Source organism: Strigops habroptila, chromosome 7, assembly GCF_004027225.2.
Source record: "Strigops habroptila isolate Jane chromosome 7, bStrHab1.2.pri, whole genome shotgun sequence".
NCBI classification, from domain to species: domain Eukaryota; kingdom Metazoa; phylum Chordata; class Aves; order Psittaciformes; family Psittacidae; genus Strigops; species Strigops habroptila.
This window is the reverse complement of record NC_044283.2, coordinates 27,660,818-27,687,711: the sequence shown is the minus strand read 5'-3', so window position 1 is coordinate 27,687,711 and position 26,894 is coordinate 27,660,818. Positions and strand designations below refer to the sequence as shown.

Sequence of the window (26,894 nt, the reverse complement as noted above, 5' to 3'; positions counted from 1 at the left end):
GAATCTTGTCCTCGGGCAAGGCTTATGGCTCGATTTTTAACCCCTGCCTATAAATCTAGTGTCTTGAATACTATTTTCCCTACTTCTCCTTTGACAGGTGACATTATCCACTATGGTATTTTTGTTTAAAAACCAATGTGCTAAGCAGTCCTTTGGAGATGCCAACTGGGGAGTTCTGAACTGTTTGTTTTAATGACATGCATGATGACGGTCTGATGTTTCAGCAGCTGTTTTCCAATTGCTGTTTTGTGTGTTTTTAAACATGTTCAATCTACAAAACTGACAGATTATTTGTAAAGAGGCAGAGCATAAAGTTACATACCTTTGCACTGCTTCAGGAGTAAACCAATTCTTTTTATATCTATTAGAGCTCACTTACCTGTGACTGAACTTTTTAACTGTAATGACTAACTACCATCCAAGAGTGATGAATATATTTGAGCTTCAAAATTCTTCAATACCAAAACTTGATCGTTAACCTTTACATATTTGAAATTATTTCTTTTGAAGGAGATGCCTCAAAGAAGGAAAAAGGGAAGCTTTTGAACAATAAGATTCTTTTAAAATGAACTGATTACTTGATTACTTAAGAAGTTGGAAGATGTGGAAGTTTCAGATGGTTTCGAATTGCAGTACTTTGGAAAACAAAGTCGTCAGTGAATATTCAGAACTCTCAAAGCTGGAGCTCAAGAATTAATGGGGTGAGATATATGTAGACTGCCAAGTGGTTTAAAAACTTATCTTTCTGAGAAATTCTTTTCCATCCCCTTGTTCACCTTAGTGACAGGCTTTATACAGATCCACTGCAAAACAAAGAGGTGGCTTAGCACCTAAGTTTAGTTTTATGATATTGCAGATGTAACTGACAGGTAGGCATGTGAAAGAGTTGGAATGCTCTGGTAAGGAAAGTCGCTAAAACAGTTCTGGATGTTTATGTGTTCAAGTATATAGCTGGAATGGTGATTTTTTGTTGTTTATGTTTTCTGCTTCATGCTGTGGTCAACAGAATAAAACACAGCAGCTGAGAGCTGCTGGTTCTTCAGTGGCTGCCAAGAGTTAACAGGGCTGTATTTGGAAAAATCACTCTCTCCCTAATGAAGAAACAACAGTGCCTCATACCAAAAAAAGAGCATTGTAACTACCACAACTGGTGGCAAACAAAGAATCAGTTATTTGCCTGAAGCATTATGGTGCATCAGCAAGAACCAAGAGTGGGTGTCTATGGAGCTGAGACTCAAAGCCTCAATTACTAAGGACTTTACCCACACTGATAATAATTACTAATAATTGGTACCGTAATGTACTTTGAAAAGTGCTTTACATGTTAATTAATCCTTAGGGCTATTTTGTAAAGTGGGCAGGTAACAGTCAAGAGAATCTGGGTTCTGAAGGTGGTAGGATTTTGCATCCTGTAAAGTTCAGGTGCTCAGGGTTCAATACCAATGGTCTGTTTTTCTTTGCCTGAGAGGCTCAGCTGCTCAGTTGCACTGGTGTACATGCATTTCCCAGATCAGGTTGGGCTCCTAACTCGGGATAACTTTGAAATAAGACATAACTTGTGACATACTTTGCTTCAACCAATTGTCTGAAATTATGCACACCACCAGTAGCAATGAATCCTGTTTTTCTTGTTAGGTCTTCTATTACCCAACATATAGACTGTGGTACAATTGTTATAAGAGAACAAAAAACTACTCCATTCACAAAATTCCTAAATCTACAGGAAAGAGTTAACCTGAAATACTCTTCTCAGCTACCAGTATATAATTTTTTCTTCTCCTGCTTTCTTGTTCCTACTGGTTTCTGCAAGTTGCTGCACATTATCTGTCTTATGGGTGTAAAACACGTGGACTTAAGCAGTTGAGCACGAAGGGACCTTTTACTCGTACAAAGTGTGTAACAGAACTTGGAGCTTCTCTTAACAGAGATTGGCAACTGTTGTGCTGGCGCATTTGTTGTTTGTAAAAAGCATACTTTTTACTCGGTTCTGTTCTTGTTGGATATGCTTATTATAGTACAGTACTTGCAAGACAGGCTTATATTCGACAGTGGAAGAACTGTGACTTCACCATTCTAACACCGTTTTGCAGATTCAGTGTCATTTTATCATTTTAACTTGCTTGACATGTTGGGTTTTTCCCCCTCCCTCCTCCTCTTCCTTTTTTGTTTTCAGGCTTGAGGCACTTTGAGGCACTTGAACAGAAAATATAATTACTATCTAACTGCTTAAATTTTTCACGGTGGCACTGTTTCTATTACCATCGGCTCCCAAATCTTTGCATTGTTTAGAAACGCGCTGTTACGTTCAGCCACCAGACTTGCTGTATTAGTGAAACCCTGGCCAGTCCCAGATGGATTTTCCCAGGATGATGTTGTGAATGACTACCTTGCCTTTCCGTCCGTGTCCCTTGCATTGGGACAGACCTTGCCTGTGGGAAGTACGTGAACTCGGAGTTAAGTTCCGATGGCCGAAGCACCAGCTGCGGCGCAGCGCTGGTGGGAGCTTCCCCGCGGCCTCCGTCCGAGCCGGGATGCTCTGCGGGGGGAGCCCAGCGGCTCGCCTCGGTACAACAACGCGAGTAATTCCTGGCTGAAAGGCAGCATTTGTGCGGCTGGCCCAGGCACAAGTATTTGCCCTTATTCGCTGCGGGGGAAGGGCGTATTTTCCGCCCGTTTCCCACGGGCGAAAGGTTGCTGTGCGGAGGAGACCTCGCAGGGCCTCATCGCTTCGTTACCGAGGAAGTCTCCCCGATGTTCCCCAGACACGCTGCTCCGTGCCCGGTAGGCCGCTTCATTCCCGGCCACCTCAGCCATACCGGCCGCCTTAACGCTGACAGCGATCGGTCCCGCTCTCACCGGTCCCGCGGAGGCTTCCTTGTGTCAGAGCCTGCCCCTCGGCGTCTGAAGCCGCCTTCCCGCCGGACGCGCCCGCCGCCGCCCTGCGCGGGGCCCCCGGCCGCCCGCGCGGGAGCTCGTCCCTCACCCGCCGGGGGAGGCTGAGGGGGCGGGGACCGGGCGCCTCAGAGCGCTCCCGGGCGGGCTGGCCGCGGCGCGGAACTGGCTGCCCTATCGGCCTATCGCGGCCGCGGGAAGCTGGCGGGCGCCGCCAATCGGAGGCTCGCTCCCCTCCCGGCCTCGCGGTTGGTGGAGACGTCGGGCGGGGGCGGGGCTGGAAGGGTAGGCTGGGCGGTCGGGAGCCAATGGGAAGGGAGCAGAGGGGCTGTCCCGTGTGAGTGCTGCGCGCCTGCGCCAGTGAGCGTCGGTTCCTGGTGGAGGGGTGTGTGCCAATGGGGAGCCGAGGGGGGCGGGACGGGCGAGCCGGGCCGTCGAGTTACCGGAGGGGAGCGGCCGCGGCGGGATAAAGCCAGCGGGGGATGCTGGCGGCGCGAGTCGCTCACCGGTTCCCACCAGGGTCGCTCTGAAGGGGACTGTAGCCGCGCTGAGGCGGCGGCGGCCAGGGCTGCACCGGGAGGCAGCGCTTCCACGGGCGGGATAGGTGAGGCGGCGGCGGCGGCGCTGGGATCCGGGATCCGGTCGCGGCTGGGGAGGAGGGGGCCGCCCGCGGCGGGGAAACGGCCCGAGCGGGGCTGGGGCAGAGGGAAGAGTGCGCTGCGCGCGGCCCCCGCCGCAGGCTCGGCCCCTGGCCCGGGCCGCTTTGTTTACGGAGGGGAGGGCAGGGCAGCGTGCCGCCGGGCCCGCCGCCGGGGGGCGGGGACAGGGGCAGGGAGGGGTCGTGGTGCTGGCGTTCGCTGGGTGCCTCCCGGCCGCTTCCCCGCCAGGCCGGGGCTCCGGCCCTCCTGAGTGGGGAGACGAAGCCTGCCCCGGCCCCTTCCGCGGCCCGCGCCCCGTCTCCTCCCGCTCTCCTCCTTCTACCCCTTCCTCCCCTGCCCCGCCCGTGCAGCGCGGCCGGCGGTGGGGTGCGTGCCCGGCCCGGCCCGGTCCGCGGCCCGCCGAAGCCCCTGGGGTGGGCGCGGCTCTCGCGGAGCCCCCGCGGGCCGAGCGGAAAGCGACCGCCGGCGGGCTCCTCCCGCCCCACGCCCGCACCCGTTCTACTGGCTCCGGTCGTCCCCCGCGGCAGCGGGGCCGGGCAGCCGCTGGCCTGTGGCGCTCGGCGGCCGCTGAGGCAGCCACCGCCGCGGGGGATGGCGGGGCCGGGCGTCCGCCAGGCCGCCCGGGAATGGCGGGACGGCGCGGGGAGGGTGGCACGGAGCCGGGCTTTGTTCCCGGCCCCGCCCCGCCGCCGGGAGGCGGGGGGTGCCCGGGGCTGCGCGGGCGCGGCGGAGCACCGGCGGGGAAGCGCGCGTCCCGGCGGCGGGTGGGGCGGGCGGCGACTCTCCGGTCTGCCTCTGCCGCGGCGGTGGGGAAACTTCATCCCGAGCGTCAAAGTGAGATCGGAGAGTGTGTGCCCTCCGCTCCGCTCGCTAAAGGAGGCACTTGTAGTAGAAACTGAAGGTCCTGTTTTACTGTCTCGCATAGACTTTACCAAGGTGGCTGAGAGTATTACAGGGGCTTAATTAGCCCCGTCCTCCCCCTCCTCTTTCATAAATACGCTTACAATGTTTTGGTTACGTGATAATTTTTGTTGACTGTAATGACACTCAGCCGCTCCGTGGACAGTTCAGTTTCTGTCTTAACCAGAAATCACCGGTCCAGCAATCGGGATAGCTCCAGGTGAAACACCCTGAGGAATTGGATAGAAACCAAATAAAACCCCTGACCCCAAACACCAAGATATTTTGGCTGTCACTCATACCAAATGAGTTTCAAAAGAGTTTGCTAATACGGTTTTAAGGGATAGTAAGACAGTCTGGAGATCAGGTAGCAAGAGTGTAATCTGGACTTCCCTTCAGTCTGAAATGTGCATTAGGAAAGAGATATGTAAAACCATAAAGTAAGTTCTTTTTTATTCCTGTGTGCCCTGCACATCTCCCAGGCTCAGACTTCATGTAGTGAGGTAGGCTCGAATGGTAAACCGCCTTCATGTAAGTGTGCAAACCAGAAAGAGCAGGGTTATGAGTTATTAACAGTATGAGTTATTGAGGTAGTAGATGAAGAGCTGCTCACATCAGCCAGGAACAACCAATATGGAGCACAAAGTACTGTGATGAAGAATGTGATTTGTGGGTTGAGCAAAGAGGGAAATTGACTTTAGTTACTCAGGATATTTCTTTAACGTGTTGTGTTGTTACTGTCACGCTGAGGGTGTGCAGCTGAATACTTCAGAATCTCTGTGGAAGATTGTTGAGCAAGGGCTAGGAAACCACACACACACCGATTCTTATCTTGTGATGCTACGGCAGGAAGGAAACAAACCCCTCGGTAAAAACTGTGTTGCAGGTTTAGTAAGTCAAGTATTTAAAGATGAGAGCGACGTTCTCTCTGTCAAAAGCTTCCTTTATCTGTGGTTTGTAGAGGCCCTTAGCGGTACTTGATGGCAGTTGTTGTCAGTAGACAACTGACTTCCCTAGGCGAATTGCTGCTGTGAATGGCTCCTTATTTATATTCCAAAATGGATTTGGTTAAAGCCTGTGCTGACTTCTTTCTGGAAGTGGTTTCCTGGGAGCAGAGCCGTGGTATGTTGCTTTGGGATGTAGAAAACCGTTGCTGAACTTCATTTGAAAAGAAAAGCTGATTAATTCTTCTGTGGGGTTAGTTAAGGTGAACTTGAAATACTCAACTAATTCTGTTTCAGTTTGGCTGGCCTAGGTGAACCAGCTGGTGTTAGCTGGTTCTTGTCGTTATAATAGTATAGTACCTTGGAGGAGGGATGTTGGAGGGTTTTAGGGCTGCAAGGCAGAAAGTAGAGCTGTTTTGGTTTTCTTGTTATAGTATTGACACTTTCTGGTGTCATCTTGCTGGGCCTGAGCACCTCAAGAGTGTCCCTCATATGCTTTTTCACTGTGAGTGTGTCTTTTTAATGTTGGGGTGTAAAATTAATTGGTACGCTGAAAACTTTTGCTAATACAATTAAGAACATGGTGTTCGTATTTACTTTTTCTAAGAATATAAGATTATAATTACCCCTCCCACTGGCTATGCATAAAGGAAAACAACTCGGAAAAGAGTGTGTTCTGCATCAGGAGTTGCCTATTTTATATCTAGTTTTATCTTGGTCATGTTGTCTAGTGATGGTGCTTCGTTATTGCACAAAGGACTAAGTGACAGTTTATTTTTTTTGTCTGAGTTCCTTAAGAGGCATGTAGGTAAACTTTACACTTCAGTGCACCCACATAATACAGAACACGGGTGTATAATATGCCCTCTCTGGCTTAGAGAGCTATAAACTTTTAGCAGTTTTTGTCTATATTCAAGCCTCAGATATAGGCTTAGTGTTTCTGAGTGTAGCAGAAACCACAGGTGTCATGTGCAAATAATGATGGGAGGGGAGGGTGCTATAGGCAGGCATGAGTTATGTGAGAAAAATGAGGATGATAGTTCAGGGTGTTTGACTCTGTAACTGTAGTTACTGGCCCGCACTGCTTACTGGTAGGAAGTGCCGTGCAGCTTATCTCTGGGCGGGAGAGCAGCTGGCGTAGTGCACAGCCTGGCTGTGGGTTACTGCTTTGTACCGCTCCTGCACGCTCGCACCCAAACAGCTTTGAACCTTTATGACTTCTGTATCTGTAATAATCCTCCCAGGAATGACTGGGCTGGTGAAGAAGTGTTGCAATGCTAGAAGGTTTCAGGATTCAGTGTTATTCTTGTCCGGTCTTGCTCCAAATCCCAGTGAACTCCTGTAAAGGATGTTAGACTGACTCAGCTAGGGTTGCTTCTGTCTTTTATTGGTTAAAATAACAGTTCTTCTTTCTGGTATTTAGCTCACTTATCCTCAGTATTTGACAGCTGATTCTCTAAGTATCTGTGTACTGCCATATAGCTCTGTGTCTTCTCAGATTTGTGTTGTCCTTCCTTCCCTCCCTCCCCTCCCCCCACTCTGTTATAATCCCTAATTCCCTCTGACATGAACACCTCCCAGGAAGAATGACAGAATACAGTCTTGGATAGCAAGTGTCCAATACTGTCACTGGAAGATATCAGCAAGGAATAAATCCCCTCAAGCTAGTTGAACAACAGTGTCTGCAGTGTCTGCTCTTGACATGGCTTCAGTTTTGAGGGATTTCTGTGTTTATCCCTGGCTCTTCCTAATTATTTATGTTCGCATGCAAAAATGGAAGAGGAACAAATACTAAAAAAAAAAAAAAGACTTCTAAAGTTGAGTTTGAGGTTCTCTGAAATGTCTAAATATGGGGTCTGATACAATGGCCTAGTGCCTGCAAACTGTTACTGTAAGCTTTGGGGTTTTAATGATTTCTTCTTTACATGGGTATTCTTGTCCTTCTCCATGTGAGCAGTGTGAATTGTTTCTTGCAGTTCGTGACAATAGAGAAAGCTGATCTGCATGGAGTTTGCACAGATCTCCACAGAGGAGTACTTTTCTTCCTGCTATTCCAGCTGCTGCTCTGGCAGGTGGTCTGTGCAAGTGTAAGTGAACTGTCCTTTTTCAGAGCTGGGTTAGTCTAAAATAGCTGGCTTTTCAGCACAGTCTGTAGCAGGAGGCTTGAGACTATTGACATGCACACTTCAGTGGTGCTGCTGGTCACTTTGGAGTTAGTGGGGTGGTGGTGACCTATTTTCTTCTTTCCCCTTGTTTCCCAGAAAATGGGAGAAGTCTCCTGGCTTGGACCTTTTCCTCTCCTCTTTTCTTCTTTGATTTTTAATTGAAGTGACACAAGGTGGTGATGATGATGATAAAGCAAGCTTTGTGTGTTTTCATTGTCTTAACTATCAGGTAACTGTTGGAAGACTGCTTCAGAATTAAATAACTGATACTTGGGAGTATTTGTAGTTTTCAGGTTGTATGTTAAAGCAGTTTATGCCAGCGGCAGTTGCCAACATTATTTTTCAGCTGAAATAGCAATTCTTCCTTTGTAATGTTTATTTCACTTATCTTCAATGTATTTCTAGAGATTAATAGTATAATTTTGCTAAACCAGTTAAACCAGACTCTGTTGTTTGGGTGAGATGTTTCCTGTTCACCTGATCATCCTAAAATCCCATTGTTGTATTCTTTTATGTATGAAGTAGTCTTTTTAGCGTGCATGGACCAGACTTCTATGCAGTATTCCAGAGGAGGATCCGGTGGGACTTTGTAGACATCTTTTAATGCTCTGGGGGAAATACCTTGCCAGTAAACCTTAGGATCCTGTTTTCTTTCCTCAGTTGTCTCAAGATTTCTCTGCTTTGTCTACATAAGCTGCAACTTAAACTGAAAAATACGGGAAGAGAAACTATAGGTTAAGTACAGCATTGATAAGTATTGCTGTTGCAAACAGTCCTTGGGCCTACCATAGTTCAGGTCATGGTGCGAGTAATGTTAGTCATACTTGTGCAGGGAGTATTCAAGGAGCTCAAAGATGCCCCAGCAAGGTGCAAATAAGCAAGGGAGAAGTGCAGAAAGAAAACGCGGGTGCTATTGTTAGAGGCAAGAATGTGCTGAAAAGGTCGTTGTGAGAATATGGGCAAGACCTGCCCTGCAGTATTCAACCCCGCTTGTTTAGCCTTTCACAAAAGACTTGCTGCTGTTGATCTTTCACTACTTGCAGTTAAGTTTGTTTGTTTGGAGTTACTGAATATAATGTTGGATATGTTTATAAAATAAGAGTTGGGGAGAGTGGTGAAAACTACAAATACAGATAGCTTGTTGTACTTGATCCAAAAGATAGGGCTGTAGTAATTCAGTGTGGGAGACAGTTAGAAGAGGAAAAAAGAAGCATAACTCACTAAAACAAACACAAAGTAGTGAAGGAATATACCATGAGGCTTGAGAATGTTATGATAAAAACAAATCTTGGGAATACACATTTAAAGTTGATACTGTAAAGATAGACTTTATTTCTCCAGTGGTGGTACCCAGTTGTGCAAAATAAAGAAGCAGCGTCTTTCATAAGCACCATGCTCTAAAGGGGACTTGGAGTGAACAGCAGACCTGGACAAAGACTGATTCTCTGGAGAGATTCTAGCAGGAAAGATAGGTTGAAGTGTTCCTAGGCATTTTGTCTGTCTTGTATGAGTATAGTCCTTACCAACACCACTTCTGTTCTTGTGCTAAATAGGAAAGAGCTGTGTCTGTGGCAGCTGAACATTTTGACATTGACAGAATTTTCATGATCTGAAATTGAACTAATCTAATCTGCCAGTAATGCTGATCACGTTAGAAAAAGATCGCTGTAAGCAAAAATGGTGAGATTTCTGCATCTGTAGACATTATCCAAAAAATGTCCAAAAAGAATTACTGTCTTGTGCACTCTGCCTGCTGACTGGCCTGCTTTATATATTCCTGGAGTGGGGTGATGGGTAGTAGCTGATCCTATGATGGCTAGAGCAGTTGCAGTGACTCAGGAAGCTCCCGAATACCCCACCTCAGCTCATGAAGAGCAAGGAGCTGGGAATGAGTGCTGTTGATCTCGGAAGGAGTAGTAGGGTAGGTCTCTCTGACACTGGATATGGCAAAACCTCATTCTCTGTTTCCTATAGATAAAGAGATCATGGAGATTTTGCCCCATTCCCTCTGTTCCTTCAGTTTAGACCTTTGCCTCCTCATTTGAACCTATCTGATGGTAGGTGTTGCATATAAAACCGGGGGTTAGAGACGTTTCTTCAGATGGAGTTGATACACAAGTTTGTGTATATATGTATATTTACATGTACTTACCTGCAAGATTAATAGGTGAATAACTATAAAATAGCTGGTACAGGTGAGAAGTGGTAGGTGGCAAGTGTGGGAACAGAAAGCTAGATAGACACAAGCACAAAATCAATAGGACAAGTTTCTTTGGGAGGAGTCTGAGAGCCTTTACCTATGACTATACACATTTCTTTCTCTTTTGTATACTTTTGGACTGTTGCTGTAGTAGAAAAAACCTGTTTTAAACACATTTAAAAATGCTTACTGTACATCATGATCAACCTTTGATATCGTAGTCTGTTATTCAAAAGCCATCAGTAGGCACAGATTATGCTTGTATTTTTGTGGTACTAAATTGTGAGCAACTGATTTGACCCAGTTCGAAGCCCAACCTTGGATCTTCTGGGAGGATATCTAAAGAAGGAACTGCATAGTGCTCCAGTGCAAGTTGTTCTCTTGACTTGCATTTTTAAATTCAGAACAGATCTGCTTTAAAGTATTTTCTAGCCCCTAAATTGTATAATAGCATTTATTGCATGCTTCCTTAAAACCATATCTAGTACTAGGTGACATAAGAGTATAAACTCTTGCATATAACTATATAGCTGAAAGGCAAAGTCTTTATGTGACTCTAGTGATGCAGGTGTTCAGTTTAAGAATTGGCACAAGTTGTCAAAAGCTATTTAAATTTAGTGGATGGCTATTTGAAAACTAGTATGCATTTGTTATAAGAAGAGTAGGATGCATGAGAGAGAATATCAGTAGAGCTTTTAGTGTTCTGTGCCTAGAAACAACAAGAGTATTTCAGCTACTTTTCTGTTTATCTTATTGTAGTGCTGGAGAATGCAGGCTGGCCTCATTTGGGCTTGTGTTAAAGTGAAACAGCAAGTTCATGTCTCAGCCATGTAAATACAGACTTTATGACCTCTTCAGGTTAAATGCTGTTTAAAAAAAATAGAATGGGTAGAAAAGGTCTGCAGGTACATCAAAGTCCTTATTCCAATCATTGTATTTCAAAAGCAGTTAGCATTACTGCCTTTTGTATAGTATTTGTATCAGATTTCCAGAGGCCAGAGAACATTGCACTGGATTAGGATATATCAATTTAATCATGTCTTTCTGCAACTGCTGGAGTAGGTAAGAAATCTGCTAACTGTTATACTATAACATTGTCTGGTCAGCGTATTTGAAGAACTACTAGCATTTTATATGTAAGACCTGAGTTTAACCTCTGAAGTTGCTTTGAGGGGAGGGAGTGGGGGAAGCAGCTTCCTACTTTGGTCAAAGGAGGTTTTTTTGTGTGTTTTGTTTGCTTTTTAAATCCATGTAGATTTTGATACTGAATGTGCCTAAAGTTCATGTTGGTTTCTCATAATGGTATATAATAGCTAAATAAAAAATTTATTGCTACATGTTTTTCTTTGTACATGCACAGTAATAAAACTGGTCAGTGATTTTATAATTTTCAGCACTTTTTGAGAAAGGGATTATATTTTTAGCTTTAACAGTCTGTTAAGGGAGAGAAACTAGTACATAAGCTGTTGTTTTTCATTCAGTAGTTCCAAGTGCTTGAACCCTGCTTAGATGTTGATCTCCAAAAGCTTACTGAATCAAAAAGGTTTATTTTGGTTTGAGATACTTCCAAAAGTAGGAAATTAACAAAGCAGTTTGAAAGCGTGATATAATCTCCCGTTCTTCATATTTAATTACTTAGTTTCATGCTTATAGGCTGATTTTTAGTTTAGTCTGTGCTTGCAATTTATTTTGTACAAAGGAAAAAAGGGAGCTTAGTTTCTAGAACTACTTGGTGGTTTTTGCATTTTCCCCATTGTTGCTATAGCGGTGGTAGTGCAGAGGCCAGAATGTGAGCCGCCTTGCCTATGCTGCACGGCCATAGGAAGTTCTTACTTTTCCTGCTGCTGAAGCTGTATTAATGTAGATACAGTGAACAATGGTGTTTAGGTCAGTGGCTGTGAGAGCCTTAGGAGAACCAAATGCTCTAGGTTCAGTGTTTGGTTTTATGGTTGCAGGCAGCAGTGTGTCTATGGAAGAAGAGGGTCGTCGGTTATAGTCTGCCATTTCCCTTCCCCAGTGCATATGAAATAAGAGGGGAAAAAGTGATGATAAATGACTAGTGACATAAGATTAGGCAAGCTGGAGTCTTCTTCATTACTTCCCTTTGAAATACTTGTGTGTAATATTTAAAACTTGCGCTGGCACAGACTTGGTTGTAGCTGTTTTCCTGGTGGAAGCAACAGCTGTCTGAGGTAGTCATGATATATGTATTGCTTTCAACCTCTGGTGCTAACAGAACAGAGCTATAATTTCTTGGTCCTCTGCAGATCGCTTGTGGATTGGACACTTGCTTTGCAGTTTTATGAAAAGCAGCACATAAATACTTTCTCTCAGATAGCTAATCTCAACTTCCGGTTGGTATAATAGAAAATAATTAAGGTCACGTTTTTGGGGACCTAAAATAAAATCACTGCCTCTTTACTACAGCTGAGGAAACATTCCCCTAAATCAACAATCATAAAATAGCAGGGGTAAAGTTGGGAGACAGAGGGCATTAGCACCAAGGAAAGGTGTAACTGAGCAAGTATTGCATCATTTTGCTTTCTGGAGGCAGTGGGTTCCTTGGACTGTGGCACTAGTAAAGGCAATTTTTATTAAGAGGCTGATGTGAAAGACTTGAAAGGTCTTAAGCCTATATGGAAATAGCCACCGTGCTCTGGTAAAACCACGGTGTGAGTTTTGGCATATTTTTAATACTCTGAAATGAGATTCCAAAAGATAAAAAGTCATAACCAAAATTTAAAGGTCAGGCTTTGGCACTGGCCCAGTGGACGTGATTTGTGATTCACGTACTTAGTCCCTTTTTGTGTGAACTAAGGAAAGGAGAAAGCAAATATACAGTTTTAAATTTGAGTTATCGTGGTCAAGTTATATTACGTATTGGGCACCAAGCTCTCCTCTGAAGTTTATCTTGTAAATGCTTCTCGACTACTACTGGGGACCGTATGGGAATCTGTTCAGTTGAAAATTGAACCCTATCAGTTTGTAAATAGAGAACTAATAATTCTTATGAAGAGAAAGTGTTGGATCAGTATAACAAATGTAGTTCTTGGGTGCAGTGTTTGGCTGTATTCCAGAGTTTTCCTATGACTGAGAATACAGCCTTTTCTTTTTTTCCCCATGATTCCCTTTTGGTGATTTTGATCTGCCTTGTGAGCATTGTCTGATTTCTGTATCAGTTATGTAGAAGTTTAACCTACCTCAGTTTCTTGCCTATCATCTATCCATCTTCCAGTTGCCATATCTGTGTCTAATGAAGTTCTCCTACTGCCTGCTCTCTCGACCCCCAAAAGCTGCTTTTTGCACTGGGGACCCTTGCTCCTCTCCTGTCTACAACTTCCGAGCTTCCCCATGGTTAATGGATCAGCAGCCACCCAGCCTCACTGGTGGTGTGGATCATGGAGTGGAAAACAGGGTGTGTTTCAGTAAGGAGACAGTTGGCCAAATGGGGAAAGTGCTGCATGATCGCCATGTTCTTGACAGCATTTAATAACACAGTTCATCATGTTCTTAGTTTGTGGTATTGAATATTATTATATGTTAAATTATTAATATACCGAAAACTTTTATCAGAAGCAAAAGAACCAAACTGTCACTAAGAATCTTCTGTTATGACAGTGTGCCAAGCTTCAGTAAAGCTTAATTTCCCCTTTTTATTGTTATAAAATCCAGTTTTGTGGGGTAGTTGGCTTAGAAACAGCTTCTGGTTTTTGATTCAGGCTCTTAAGCTTCTTTTTGGCTGTTTCTGGTACAGCCACTAGTATCACTTGGGAGGAAAGCAAGCACTAAGTTAGGCAGAGTCTAGCTGCGCAGGCTATTGCTGAAGTAAGGTTGGGAGAACAGAGGAACCAGCAGCCTGGGAAAATCTTTCAGCCTGCTGGTAGCAGCTCCCGGTGCTGTAGTGGAAAATTGCTTAATTGGTCTAACAGGAAAGTCTTATATATGGTCCATATGTTGTATAATAAGCCTGGGTTATAGTTACAATGGGGTTTTTTTATCCTTCCACCCCTTGTATGAGTGGTGGCTTAAGTCATGAGCCTTGGGCTGAAGCCTGTCTATACCTTGCCCTGTGGCCTGACAGGTTTCTCCATTGCATGGGCTCTTACTGTCTCTGTCATCACTGTGGTGAGGGGGACAGTGCCAGAGGACCAGAGCTCCAAAGGAGGGGTAATGTGGTATGTTAGGAGTGCTTGTGACAGCAAGTTACTTAGCCAAGCTCTATGAAATGCCAAAGGCACAAGTCAGCCACATGTTTGAGTGATCACGGAGCCATTCTGTAAATGTTTCCCTCTTAACTGGTTTATTAGCAACTTTTTGTTGTAATTCTTAAAATGATGTCTTAAAATCTAATGTGATTAATCTTTTCCTTTATTCTGTGTTTGTAAAAGTAAACACAGAGTGTATTGAAGCCTGCATTGGGTTTACAGCAAGGAAGACACTATTTCTAGCAGTTGGTTAAAACTATTAGTGTTTCTTTCTTCCGAAGTATCATCTCCTTAAGTCTTCTGGGCCAGTAATTATAAAAAGGCCCTAATTTTATGTGTTGTACGTACTTTCTTAAATGCAGGTGCTTTGATTTCCTGCAACATGAGGTTTAATCCCCTGCCCTGAAGTTTTGGAAGTTATCTTCTGTACCACCTCTCCTGCACTTTGGAATGGCAAAAAGTAAGCTGTATTGGAGCATCAAATTGCTGCTCAAAAGGTGGAGTTCAGTCTTGCATAGTAGCCAACGTTATAGCAGCTACTCTGTGAATACAATCACAGATCAACTTGAAAATAATTGAGGAGAAAAGATCTCTTTTAAATACTCAACAAAAAAAGTTCACCTAGTAAAAGTTTCACGTGCTGTTGCTTGGACAGGTTTGAGGTTGGCTGATTTTTTAGCTGTGTTTTCCAATTCAGGATGTTAGAGGAGTTCTGAATTTCTTTTTTTAGGTATGAAAACTTAGGGTAGCAGGAGTGTTCTTTGATTTATTTTAAAACCTTTTGATAGCTCACCTCGTGCACTTTAGACTTCATTATGTAGTTTTGTCACTCTCTGCTTCTTAGTTTTTCATAGATCTTTCATAGGGGTGAACCCCAAACTCTGAACCTCCACCTGTGTGGCACCTTTGACTTAAAATCTGATGAAGTATAGTTAAATTTTAACTTCAAGTTGTAAGCTGCAGCTAGGAAATAAAGCTTAATGAACTTACTTCCAGTAACGTGCTGTACTGTTGTAGTTACTGTCAGCTTTGCTCCCATCTGTTGGAGACTTTTGGCCTTACTGCTGCCTTTACTTACACCTTTTTTATTCCTTACTTAATCTGATCAGATTGATTCTGCAGGGTAGCTTAGGTTGTATTTTGATATGACTCTAGTTGTACATGAAGTTCTGGGCAGCAGCTGCAATTTTAAGAGCATTACTGCTCAGTATGTACCACTAACAACCTTGAATACCTTAAATGAGGTTTCCTGTGCTTCCTACCCTCATCTGAACTGAAATGTTGGTATCTTGTCCTAAAGCTTGGACAGTCAAGTTAGTTTTCAGTTTCCTCCATTAGGCAGCTGGGCTGTTGGGTGCTGCGTTGGGGCAGGGAGGCAAATTGAAACTAGTGGTGAAGATGATGCTTGTATGTGTTTGCTCTGAACACAGTGAGAGGGGAAGCCTCTAAACAGAATGGATTATGTATCTGTGAATGTATGTTCCGCTTGAGAAAGTGAGCTAAAATGTCAGCATGTGCAGAAGTGGGTTTCTGTCTGGGTGTTCCTTCAATTTTATGGAGAGTAATATGGCACGGTTTTGATTTTGTTGAAGTGCTGTTCACAGTTAGTGTAATTGTGGAGGACTTAAAAGGACAGCCGACCCACTCGCTTCTAAACTGGAGTGGATCTCAGGTTTTGCATGAGTTGATTTAAACTACTACTTCTCCCTTCAAAAAAAGGAGGGAAAATAGGAGGAAGAAAGTGAACAGTGCAGTTTATAAATGTAGAGAGGATGAAAGGTATTTCTGCTGCATAGAGAACAGTGCTTGCTTGCCCTAGTTACTTAAAGAGGAAAAAGTGGTGCTGATTTGATGGCACTGTACTGACAAATGCACAGAAAGCAGCTGAAGTTTTTATTGGAGTTGCAATTTAGGAGGTAAAATTCAGAGTTAGAATTTTATTCATCTGTAAATGCTTCCCTTTATAACTGGTCAAGTCTTTTGAAAGCTTGACTTGCTATTTCAAGGAATTACGTAGTATGTTCCCAATTTATATATAAACATTAGCTTGCTTCCTATTTGCAAAAGCTTACCTAATTTTCCTGCTTGTCTCCCAGTCCCACTTCTAAACTTTCTTTTACATCTTAGAATCTTCACGATGTGGCTTTTTACCTTTAGATTGCACTTATGTGGGTCTCTCTCTTGTATTTTTGGAAACACTAATTAAGAAGTAGAACAAACTGTTCATAGAAGAATTGATGATGATTGAATGGTTCACACATCCCGAAAGGAAACTAGTACATTTGTGTTGCATCAGAGCTCTGATAAAGTCATGTTGGGTGCACGGGTCTCTTTAGGTACCTATAGTTTTTCAGGTTATGACTTTAAAAAACTCATCATTCCCCCCCCCCGATGATCAGGAGTGGTGGATTTGGTGGATTGCCTGCATGTTGAGACTTGGGTTGTTAAAAGCAGTTAAAAGTGCTTGATCTGCCTCCAGGGTAAAATTAAAAATGCTAAAGTGCTTTTGCTGTAGCTGCTGGTACAGAAGAACAAGAACAAATTCTGCTGCTCAGGCAAGTTGTGACAAGTATGCAAGCTGCATACAAACTTCTGTTGTGAAGGAATCTCCAGAAGTTCTCAAGGCTTTGTTAGAGAGGCAGCTGAAGTATTGTTTGTTTCTTTTTCTGACCACATCCGCCTCCTAACCAAGCGGAGGGGGGGGAAATCAACAAAAGTCAGAAAAGAAATAAAAGGGCTAATATGACTTGCATTTGAGAGCAATTGTATGTATGATTAATAAATCATGTTCATAATCAAAGTACAACTGAAACTACAGAAAGAATGAATGTGCATAGAATATGCTGTGCAGGAAGCTAGATTTTAATTTGGTGTCAATTTTAATTTTCCCGTTTTTCATGGAGAAAATTCATGAATAATCATTAGCTTCTGAGCGGAACAGCAGTTCTGGAGACGCATCTAACATATATTTATAACTTATGAATTTTCAATGAAAAAAATCGGACTTCTGAAGTTTCTGGAAAATGTTGCTATCTCCATTGAGTAACTGTCTAAGGTTTGACTATGGTTTTTCTCGTTCTCTTTTCAGCATTGAATACTTCATTTGTCTGTACTGTGTTTGGAGACCTTTCTCCAGTATTTGGCTGCATACCAGCGGACTCATAGCTGTTTACATCTTTGTCTACTCTCACATCTCTGAAGTACACGTTGGACTTGGGAGGGAAAATGTCTTGATGGATCCATCCTGAGTGTGATACGCTAATGGCTCTCGTCAGTGGTTAGCAATGGCTTCTAAGTGGTAAGACCTTTTTCACAATTCTGTCATTAATAAACTTTCATGCATCTTTCTTTTTTTTTTCTTCATTAGTTAGGTCTTTATTATGTGTACTGAGTTGTTAGAACACTTTTTTAACTACTGCTTCACATGCCAGTTATCTGACTAGAAGGGTGTCAAATGTTCCTATTTGATTTAATGCAATACAGTAACTAGTCATGGCCAAAAGCAGATGTCTGAGGAAGAGGTTAAGAACAGGCAAGCATCTCCCATCTTCCAATCCTCTTCAGCTCAGGGACTTCCTAAGCCAGATGTGGTTCCTGTACATTTAGCAATTCTCTCATATAATTTCTGTATGTTCAATAATTCTCAAGTTTTATTTCACAAACCTATGTGCTCAATGCAACTCAAGACTTCTTGGTGCCAATAGATTCGTCCTTTACAATGTGCATGCAGATGTCTGAGCTCTGTCCTCTTGTGGAGGAAGCCAGGTAATGCAGTTAGTTAGTAAAGGCAGTCACAATTCCTCATAGAGATGCCCTTTTCTTTACTGCTCTTCATGTAAGGATTTTATCAGTAATAAATAGATCAGTGTTGCTGTCAAGCACAGGACAATTACAGTGGAGAAAGCACTTCTGAGCTGAAATGGACATGGATAGGTCTAACTAATCCAACATCTAAACTGTCCTTCAAAAGTAATGCAGTGCACTGCTTCCCTATAGTCGAGTAGTAAAACTGATAGACTGTTCTTCCCTTTGGCCTTTGAGAACAGAGAATAGTAGAGAGACAGGAAGAAAATATTGAAGTGCAGTTGTTTCTATAGTATTTGCTATGTGGACTTTTGTATTCTGGATATCCTATATTAATTACATATTCTATAATATTACTTTATAGAATGTAATAGAATATTTTGTTCTATTAAGTAGTTATCATTAATAATTAGAATATTATATATTACATAATATTTTAGCATAGCTCTTGCTTTCTTGTGTTGTCCTATGTATTCTTTACAGAAGAATTTGAATGTATCATCAGTTCTGCTACTGCATCATCTTCAAGGTATCACATCCCTCTTGTCTGCCTCTGTCACTGGCTGTCATTTCTAGTTACAGAACATGCTGACTTGCTTTGCTGTCTTTTGGGCAGTCTTTTGAACTGTATACCAGAATTTGTTCTGATGTATGTATTCGTTCTCTCAAAAGATGATAAATGTCTACCTTGAACATTCATCTCTTTCTGTTGCTCAGGGAAGGCAAATGCACCTCTTAGCATTAGAGTAGGAACTCCAATCTTTTAAATTTTGAAATCTCTTCAAGGCCAGGTTGGACAGAGCCTTGGGTGACATGGTTTAGTGCGAGGTGTCCCTGCCCATGGCAGGGGGGTTGGAACTAGATGATCTTAAGGTCCTTTCCAACCCTTACTATTCTATAATTTTATGAAATGAAACAGAAAAATGGAGGCAGATGGTTCGAGGACATTAGTATCATTTTATTTTTTTTTACTGTAAGTTGTTCTGTAGCTGCTTATCATGCATTGGACAACCCTAGCTTTAGCTCACTTTAAATGATTTTAATGACTATGTGTCTACATTTCTGTATGTTTTTATAGAAAATGTGCTCCAGTGACAAACATTGACCATTCAAAGTTGAATTGTGTAATTTTTCCTTATTGAAAGTAAGGCTGTTTAGTGCTGATCTAGTTCTCGGCAATTATAGTTACTGCTAGATGTTTAAAAAGCAATCTGGTAGTAGGTTTAAAAAAATATCCTCAGGATTGAGTCCTTCCTTATCTTTTTGTACCTATTATCTGTCTTTAGTAGGAAAAACCTATTGAGTTACCTGTAGGCAATAAACTTTTTTCACGCTCGGAAAAGGTAAAGACAAGTTGTCTGTCGGGTGTATTTTCCTATCAGAGAATACAGAGGGAGTCTTATCTCAAGTACTTTCCTTTAAAACTATGCATGAGAAGGAAAAATAATATACAGCTGGAAAAATGTGCCAGCTGCCATTCTTCTGTATTACTAACTTGCTCCATCGATTCCCTGATCAGCAGGCCCCGTCGCTCAGGGCTTTATCCAGTCAGGTCTTGAAAAGCTCTTCAGTGAAGACTACGTGACCTCTCTGAAAAATTGTCTAGAGCATCAGTTGTACCGAAAAGCCTATTTCTGTCTGTAAATGCAATTGTTAAACAACATTGGGAACAACTAATGTGCCTGTTTGTACATTACAAGTGTTTTTGCACATGTAGCACTTAAGTTGGTTAAGGTTTTTTTCCAGCATAATTAAGACAATAAAGGACCATCAAAAGGAGAAAAGATGTGGGTTTTTCTTTCATTTTTTTACCCTCTCTTTAATCATTTAGTATTAAAGCAGTACTTGGTACTCACTACCCTGCTCAGTGGTTTGATTTATTGTGTCTATGTAGATTTGAAGATGGATATTGGGGAAATAAATGGAAACATTTAAGTTTGGGTTTTGTTTTGGTGGTTTGGGTTTGGTTTTTGTGTGTTTTTTTTTTTTTTTTTTTTTTTTTTTTAAACCCTCCTTACTGTGAAGTTTTTAATAAGGTGTGTTTTGCATTTTATGTAGCTCGGTGGGCTTCAGCTACTAATAGGGTGTTTTCCCCCACTCCTGCTTTATTTGAACATTAGTTCTCATTCTGCTGCTTGAGTAGAGGTATGTTTCTGCTGAAGAGCTTTGTAGACCATGCTTGCTTACAGTGGCAAATGACTTGCAAAATGCCTCACATTTGATGTTTCATGTTCAAGTAATGTGGAACATCTGAGACATCTGCAAGAAAAAAGATGAAAATGCTAATGGGGCACAGAAGAGCTGCTTAATCTATGAAGTTGGAAAGCTCTGTGTTTCAAAGGGAAGTTAAACTGTTGAACGTGTCTTGTAGGATTTCCCTTTCCCAGGATTCTGGGGTTTTTTTTGTGCTGTTTGAGTCTAGGTCAGGCTTCAATTTAACAGAAGGGCAACTTCTTTATCAGGGAGTGGAGTAACTGCACAAATTACAGTAAAGACTGTATTGCAGTTTGTATGATATATAATGGAATGGAAATCAGGAGTCTTTAGGGAACTGGAAAATGCCTATCTCTTGGCTAGTAGCTAATGAAAACACTGTCTTTATACAGAACAAGTACTTTACTTCAAAGGCAGTGAGACAGCAATAGGCAGTTTTTCAGAGGTTTGGGTACAGTACAAGTGGTGCAGCTACTTCTGATACCTCCCATGTAGTTGCAGGGCTTTCCTGTGGAAACTCTGTGTGAGTTCCCCTCCCTTGTGCGTCTGCCCAGCATGGCCTAACACGTCCTGCCTTGCTGGGCCAGGGCACTTCCCATGTACAGTGTGCCACTGGTCATGAAGTTGTCACCTCCGCTATCCTCCTTAGCTCCTCCTCAGTAAGTATCTCTGGCTTGGAAGTGGCTTATGAAGTGCAGCAAGGCTCACTTCTGGTGCAGACAATACAGGAAAAAAAAAGTCCCTGATCCTTTGTTTTGAGGCATACCTTGAAGAATATAAGGATTCAGGCTAAAATGTACAGCAGAGTCAAGGAAGGAGTACCAGTGTTGTGTGAGGAAAGGGCCCTCTCTCTATGTGACTTACTTAGCTAATATTCTTAACATTAACCACATTTCATTGGCTCTTCTCTGTGAATGATGAAAGAAAATCCTAGTGTGGACAAAATGACAGTCTTGACACCTCCATGTATTTCCATTTGTAGGTAGTCTGCTGGCTTGAAAGCACTGTACTACAAGCTCACCTGTGTGTTAAACATGATGTAACATTCTCTTTAGAGAATGCTTTTTTTTTTCTCCTTCCTGTTTAACACGTTAACTTGAAAAGAATAGATGTTTTTGAAAACTAGTTATTAAAAAATGGCAATCAGTAAAGTTTGTTTTGTGGGGTCTTCCTTATGGAGGAAGTAGTTCCAGCCTCTGAAACTTTTGAAAAAGAATCCTCCTCTGACAATTGGAAGTCTTTTACTATTAGTCTACTTAAAAAGCTGCAAGCGAAGAAGGGAGGCAGATCTTCTTTAGTCTTTCTAATCTAATCTGGTGACTGTAGGCTTCCTGGGTGGTCATGTTCAGCTGTGTCCTTAAATTTCGATGTCCTCTTCCTGCTCTTCAAAGGCATTTCTTTTTCTCGTTGTTGCTTCTAATAGAAACAGGCTTAACCTCTCCTTCAGATAGGTTCCAAATCCAAATAAGGCTTTTTTTTTTTTTTTTTTTTTTTTTTATTTCACAGTTCATGCTAATCTCATGTTTGTTCTGGATAATCATTTTTAATCTGAGGAGATGTTAAATATACACTGTCACTATTTGTCTTAATCTGTATTTTTCAAGTTATCATTCATGATGTCTGTTTTACAGATCCATCTTAATTTGTACATAAACTTTCTGTGACCATGTTCCAAAAACTTCTGTCCATTTTGCAAGGGAAGAACTAAAATAGATTAGAGTGGATGAATGCTGTGTAAATCAAGACAGAACCTACATTTAATCTAGATGTCCAGAGGATTTTAATTGGCAGTGGAAACAGTTTGTCCTGTGTACAGTGCACTCAGTAAGCCTGGGGTTTTTTTAAGTAATAGAAGCAATGGAGAAGAGTCACAGTGAAAAAATTACAGTGATAGTTGCCCACAAGTCAGTAACATTTTAAACATACCTTCCTTGTATAGAATTTTAAGCAGTAAACTAAGGTCAGGCTTGGTAAGGGAAGCAAGATAAACTGGTGCTGTACGCACTTTTGGGATTGGAATGAAAGATATTTTGAACAACAGATTCTTTCCCTGGCCTTTTGACTTTCATGTTATTATTGTAATTTTATGTGATTTTAAAAGTTGGCCATTCAAACATGAGGAAGTTCTTCTACAGATGTGTACTTTAGTGTTGGAGAAAATTCTAACAGAAATGGTAACAATGGCTGTGAAAATAGCCATCAACTAAATAGCCAAAATGTTTGTTCAGGAAATGTATGTTGAACCACTTTTGTTCTTAAGTAATTCTGGAGATGTATGTCTGCTTGATCTCTGGCTATCACTTACTGCCTGTGTTCTGGCTTTTCTATAGGCAAACCTACATTAATGGTTGGCAACTGTTCTTTGTATTTCTGTTAAGCACTTAAAAAGCTTTCAGTAAAGGTTTTCAGTTCCCAATTCCTTAAAGTTCCAATTTCATAGCAGTGTTGCCATTGCTGGTCTGACTTACTGGTAGCTGTTCCGCAGTTTTGTTTTCTAAATGTTGGGGTTTTTTTAAATGTCCTTTACACCGAAATATCAACATCGTGCTTGTCATCACTCGCTGATCTTTTCATAAGAGGAAAAAAAATCTGGCCACTTCTGTTGTTCTGGGACTGTGTAATGACGTCTTCTCTCGTTGTTCCTACTTGCCTGGAATGGCTGTGATTCAGAGTATGTACTACTCTGGGATTTGCCTTGAAATGCAAGTTCTTATTTGAAGAAAACCTGCCAGTGGAAGAAATTCATAGGTTTGGAAGCTGTGGTGTGATGCGTCAGTACTTGGAACAAGAGAGGTTAGTGACAGGAAGCCCAGATCCTTATCCTGGCTGAGGATTGCAGAAGCTGTGGGGCAGACAATACCTTGATCTTCTCGGGAACTCCTAATGAGTTCAGGAAAGCATTTTATTTTTGCATGTGGTTTCAAGATAAGAACACTTATAACCTAACACAGAAATGGTAAAAATTTGGGAGCTTTTTTATTAAACAGGTAATAACTGCATTCAGTCAGTGAACATAAGTTGCGTTTTGTGTTCAGCTTCTGATGGATATATTTTGCCAGGTATTTTATTTCTGCTTATATTTCACTTCTACTAATGCTAAGTAAAATGAATCCAAGATTTTAAACAAAAAAAACAAAGCACCCCAGAAATCCCCAACCTTCCAAAGAAAAATCCCACAACTTGCTGAGGGAAAAACCCAGCCCACCCATACAGAGCAAATTACAGCTTAAGTGATTGAAAGGAAATCAAAACTGTACCAAAAGCTGACAGTTGTTTGTTCGTTTTGTTTCTCAGGGAACAGAAAGCTAGACTTTTTTTGAGAAAAGCATGGGAACAACCGAAACTATCTGCATGTTTGCATTGAAAGAACAACAGTAACATAAAACTATAGAAAGATTAAATGGCTTAGGTTTAAAGTAGCTGTATTTTTATGTTTTGCATAAAAATACAAGAAGTTTACACTGATACATTACACTGGTTTATTGCAAAATTATAAATTGCTTTCTCCCGGCATATTCCAGTCCTTAATTCTCTTCCTGTGAAATCATATTCGTTGAACTGGACCAATGAAACCATTAATGCAGAGTAGCTTGGGAATTAACTGCAAAGTGTGATTTTTAAATCGTATGAAGGATAGCCTTTTATTCTAAGTATCTTTTAAAATTCTGAAACTTTCTGACATGCAAAGTTAATATGTCCTTTAAATACGTCAGGTTCTTGCAGGTGGTTAGTCCAGAGTGCCAAAAGGTGAGATGATTCCACAATTTGACAAATAAACTATTTTCTCCCTATGCATATATTTTTCTGTTATATTGTCTGTTCAGTTTCTGTATTTAATGAACAAAAAGGTATATATGTGACCATATTATAATTCTAAAGCAAAAAGGCATGTCATTTAAAGAAGTGCAGTGTATACAAAGAAATGGGGTTTATCTTCTCTACCTCTACAGTCTTTTGTATGAAATTATGACAGTGTCCTGCTAATTAGCCCATACATACAATACAGCTGTCTGGTACCTCTCAGGAGTTTAATGCAGGTGTGTTAATTTACACTTGCAGGGTAGACTGCAGGTTCAGTTTCTAACTCTACTGTTTATTTGGCTTTCAGCTGTACATCTCTTATCTTTACTTTTTTTTGGGGGCGAGGAGCAGATTGTTTTATTGGGATAAGACAAATTCTTACAAATCAGGCTTCTATTCTGAGATTCAAGAAGGAAAAACTTCCTGTACTTGTTTTTTTGGGTGCTATCGTAGTTGCTCTATTTCCTTAGCAGATTCACTCCCACTTGAAACTGTGAGGTTTAAATTAGCAAGTTGGAGAAAATAGTAATGATGCTTATTTGGTGCACACTAATGCTGTGTTCAGTATGGGCTCAAGAATGCATATTAAACCCTTGAGCTCAAGGAATATTAACACAGAATTGTAGAATACCAGGTCAGAAGAGACCTCAAGGATCATCTGGTGCAACCTTTCTTGGCAGAAGCGGGGTCTAGACTAGATGTTCCAGCACCCTATCTAGCTGAATCTTAAAAAAATGAGGTAGAGACAGCTTCGTGTAACCCGGACCACTCACCTTCTCAAAAGGCAAAACTCTCACCCTTTCCATACAGAATCACTTAGGTTGGAAAAAGACCTTTAAGATCATCAAGTCCAACTGTTAATGTAGCACAGCCACATCTACCACTAAACCATGTACATGACTTTTCAATACCTCCGGGCATGGTGACTCAGCCTCTTTCCTGGGCTTGACACTCCCTTATTGCAGCAAAGGCCCTAGATATTTAAGGAGAAAGGGCTTACTTTTTCACCCAAATAGCAGAAAAAAAGATGCCAAGGTGAAGAAGGATAAGGGTGTCTTTTCTCCTACTCACATGTAGCATAATTCCAATTAATTTTAAAGAGTGGGGCCAGTAGAGACTACTTGAATCACATTGCTCTAAAGAACTACTCCATGTACTTTAAGCTCTTCCTTCTTCAACTCGAGGCCATTGTGCCTCCTACTACCACCTGTGAGAATGCTTAGATAGGAGACAGAATCCCGCTGCTGGGTCTCTGCTGTTGGAGCTGCTTTGGCAGCACCTCCAGAGTCAGTGTCCAGCAGGAGGGGCAGTCCTGCTTTTGGAGTTCTTTATGTTGTGTTGCCGTGCCAGCCTGGCCGCCTTGCTGAGGAGCTGGGGCCAACCGCGGGGCTGTGTGCCCCCATGAGAGAGCCGTGCCGCCGAGGGGAGGCCTGCAGCGCGCCGCGCTTTCTCTGGGGGGCGCTGCGGCAGCGCTCGCGCCCTGCCGGGCGGGCCCTCTCTGGGAACCTGGTCCTTCCCTTAAGGGCGTTTCGTGACCTCGCTGTAATCCCTGCTGATGCCAAGTCCTGCCCATGTGGGTTCGTGTTAGTGAGGGATGTGGGGCTCGGACCCTGTCGTCTTGTTGTTTCTATCTCTAGCTGTGGAACTGTGGTGGGGGAAGCCTGGGTGGCCTCAGCAGGTGCTTTGGTGCACAACCAGAGTCACCCTCTGAGTAAACAGAAGTGGCATACACATGGAAAGACATCAAACAATGTACTGTAATAGAAATGATAATTCTGTACAAGCTTGAGGCCCCCATTCTTTTTTATTTAGAGGTTCCAGAATAAGAAATTTGTTAGAATTGATCAAATAAGGTGCTCTTGGTTTCCTTTGTTTAAAGATGAGTTTGAGTATGACAATTAGGACTTGTAATGTTTGTAATGTTTTCCCCTGACAGTTTATTTGTAGAGCTTGCTCAGATTGTAGGAAAAAAAACACAGCTCTACATTGTGAGGGCAAGTGTGAGAGAGGATGACAGGCAGAATGTGAGTTCTGTATCTTAGCTTCATTATTTATACAATACTGCTTTCACAGAATGTGATGAAGTATGGAAGTCCTGGAGTTTACCACCATCCAACTGTATACATATGTAAAAATATATAAATATATATAAATGTGTGTATATATCCTCAACTATCTTCTGCAGAAAACTCCTTCATGTCCTTTTCTTAAGAGTCAAACAAGCCATCCTGATGAAAAAAAAAAATCAAAAGCTTTTGGATACATCTGTGTTATACAAGCTTTTCAGTTTATCAAGTTTAATCTTGAAATCTGATCATGTGTATGTGAAATATGATCATGTGATGGGTTTTATTCCCTGTTTGTTTTGTTTGTAAATCCTATTTCTTGGAAGGCTTTTGTGTTTTCTTGTTTTAAAAAAGTATAGTTTCAACCCTTATTTTTTGTATTTATGTCCCGTTCACATATGCTGCATGTTGTGTGGAAAGTCGCACCTTATGCGTTTAACTGAACTGCTGCACTAGGGACTTGCACTTCATTTGTCATCTCCGCTTTTTGTCCATGTGGACGCTACCTCCATAGCGTGATTAAGAGCACTTTGTTATCTAGTGTGAGCCTTTCAGAGGATGTTTAAGTTAGGTACAACTCAAAATACCAGGTTACTCCCTGCTTTGCAGACTTCAGTTTGGCAGGTGGATGGTTGGAAGCATTCTCAGTCTCACAGAATTTCTTTTTTGTTCCCAGATGTTAGAAACTGCAAAGTAGGGTTGTGGCAAGATTTCAAAGGAAAGAAAAGAAATTCTATAGAAAATAATGCTATTATGAATAAATGATTGCTTGAGTTTGTAATGACTCAGGATCTTTTATAATCTCAAATTACCTTTGTGGTATCTTACTATCTGTTCTGAAAATGCATGTAATGCTTTTCTGAAGATGTATTCTGTGTAACTTTTTGTACTGGTAGAAAAAATACTGTGATTGAAATCATTATTGGGACATTTTTTTTGTTTACCTCCCAAATCTTCCACTGCAGGAAATAATATTCCAACAATGTGTCTTGTATGATGAGGTCAGAATTTTGTATTCATTTACAAGGGAAATACAGACTAACT

The 26,894-nt window shown here is 42.0% G+C and overlaps 1 protein-coding gene across 1 annotated transcript in view; it reads left to right on the top strand.

Moving 5' to 3' along the window:
* Positions 1–3,311: 3,311 nt before the first annotated feature.
* Positions 3,312–26,894, top strand: part of FRYL (FRY like transcription coactivator) — a 160,583-nt gene continuing 137,000 nt past the window's right edge. The window contains exons 1-2 of the mRNA XM_030492105.1: positions 3,312–3,496; positions 17,054–17,263. The gene's annotated coding sequence lies outside the window, so the exon portion shown is untranslated. The remainder of the gene's footprint in view (positions 3,497–17,053; positions 17,264–26,894) is intronic.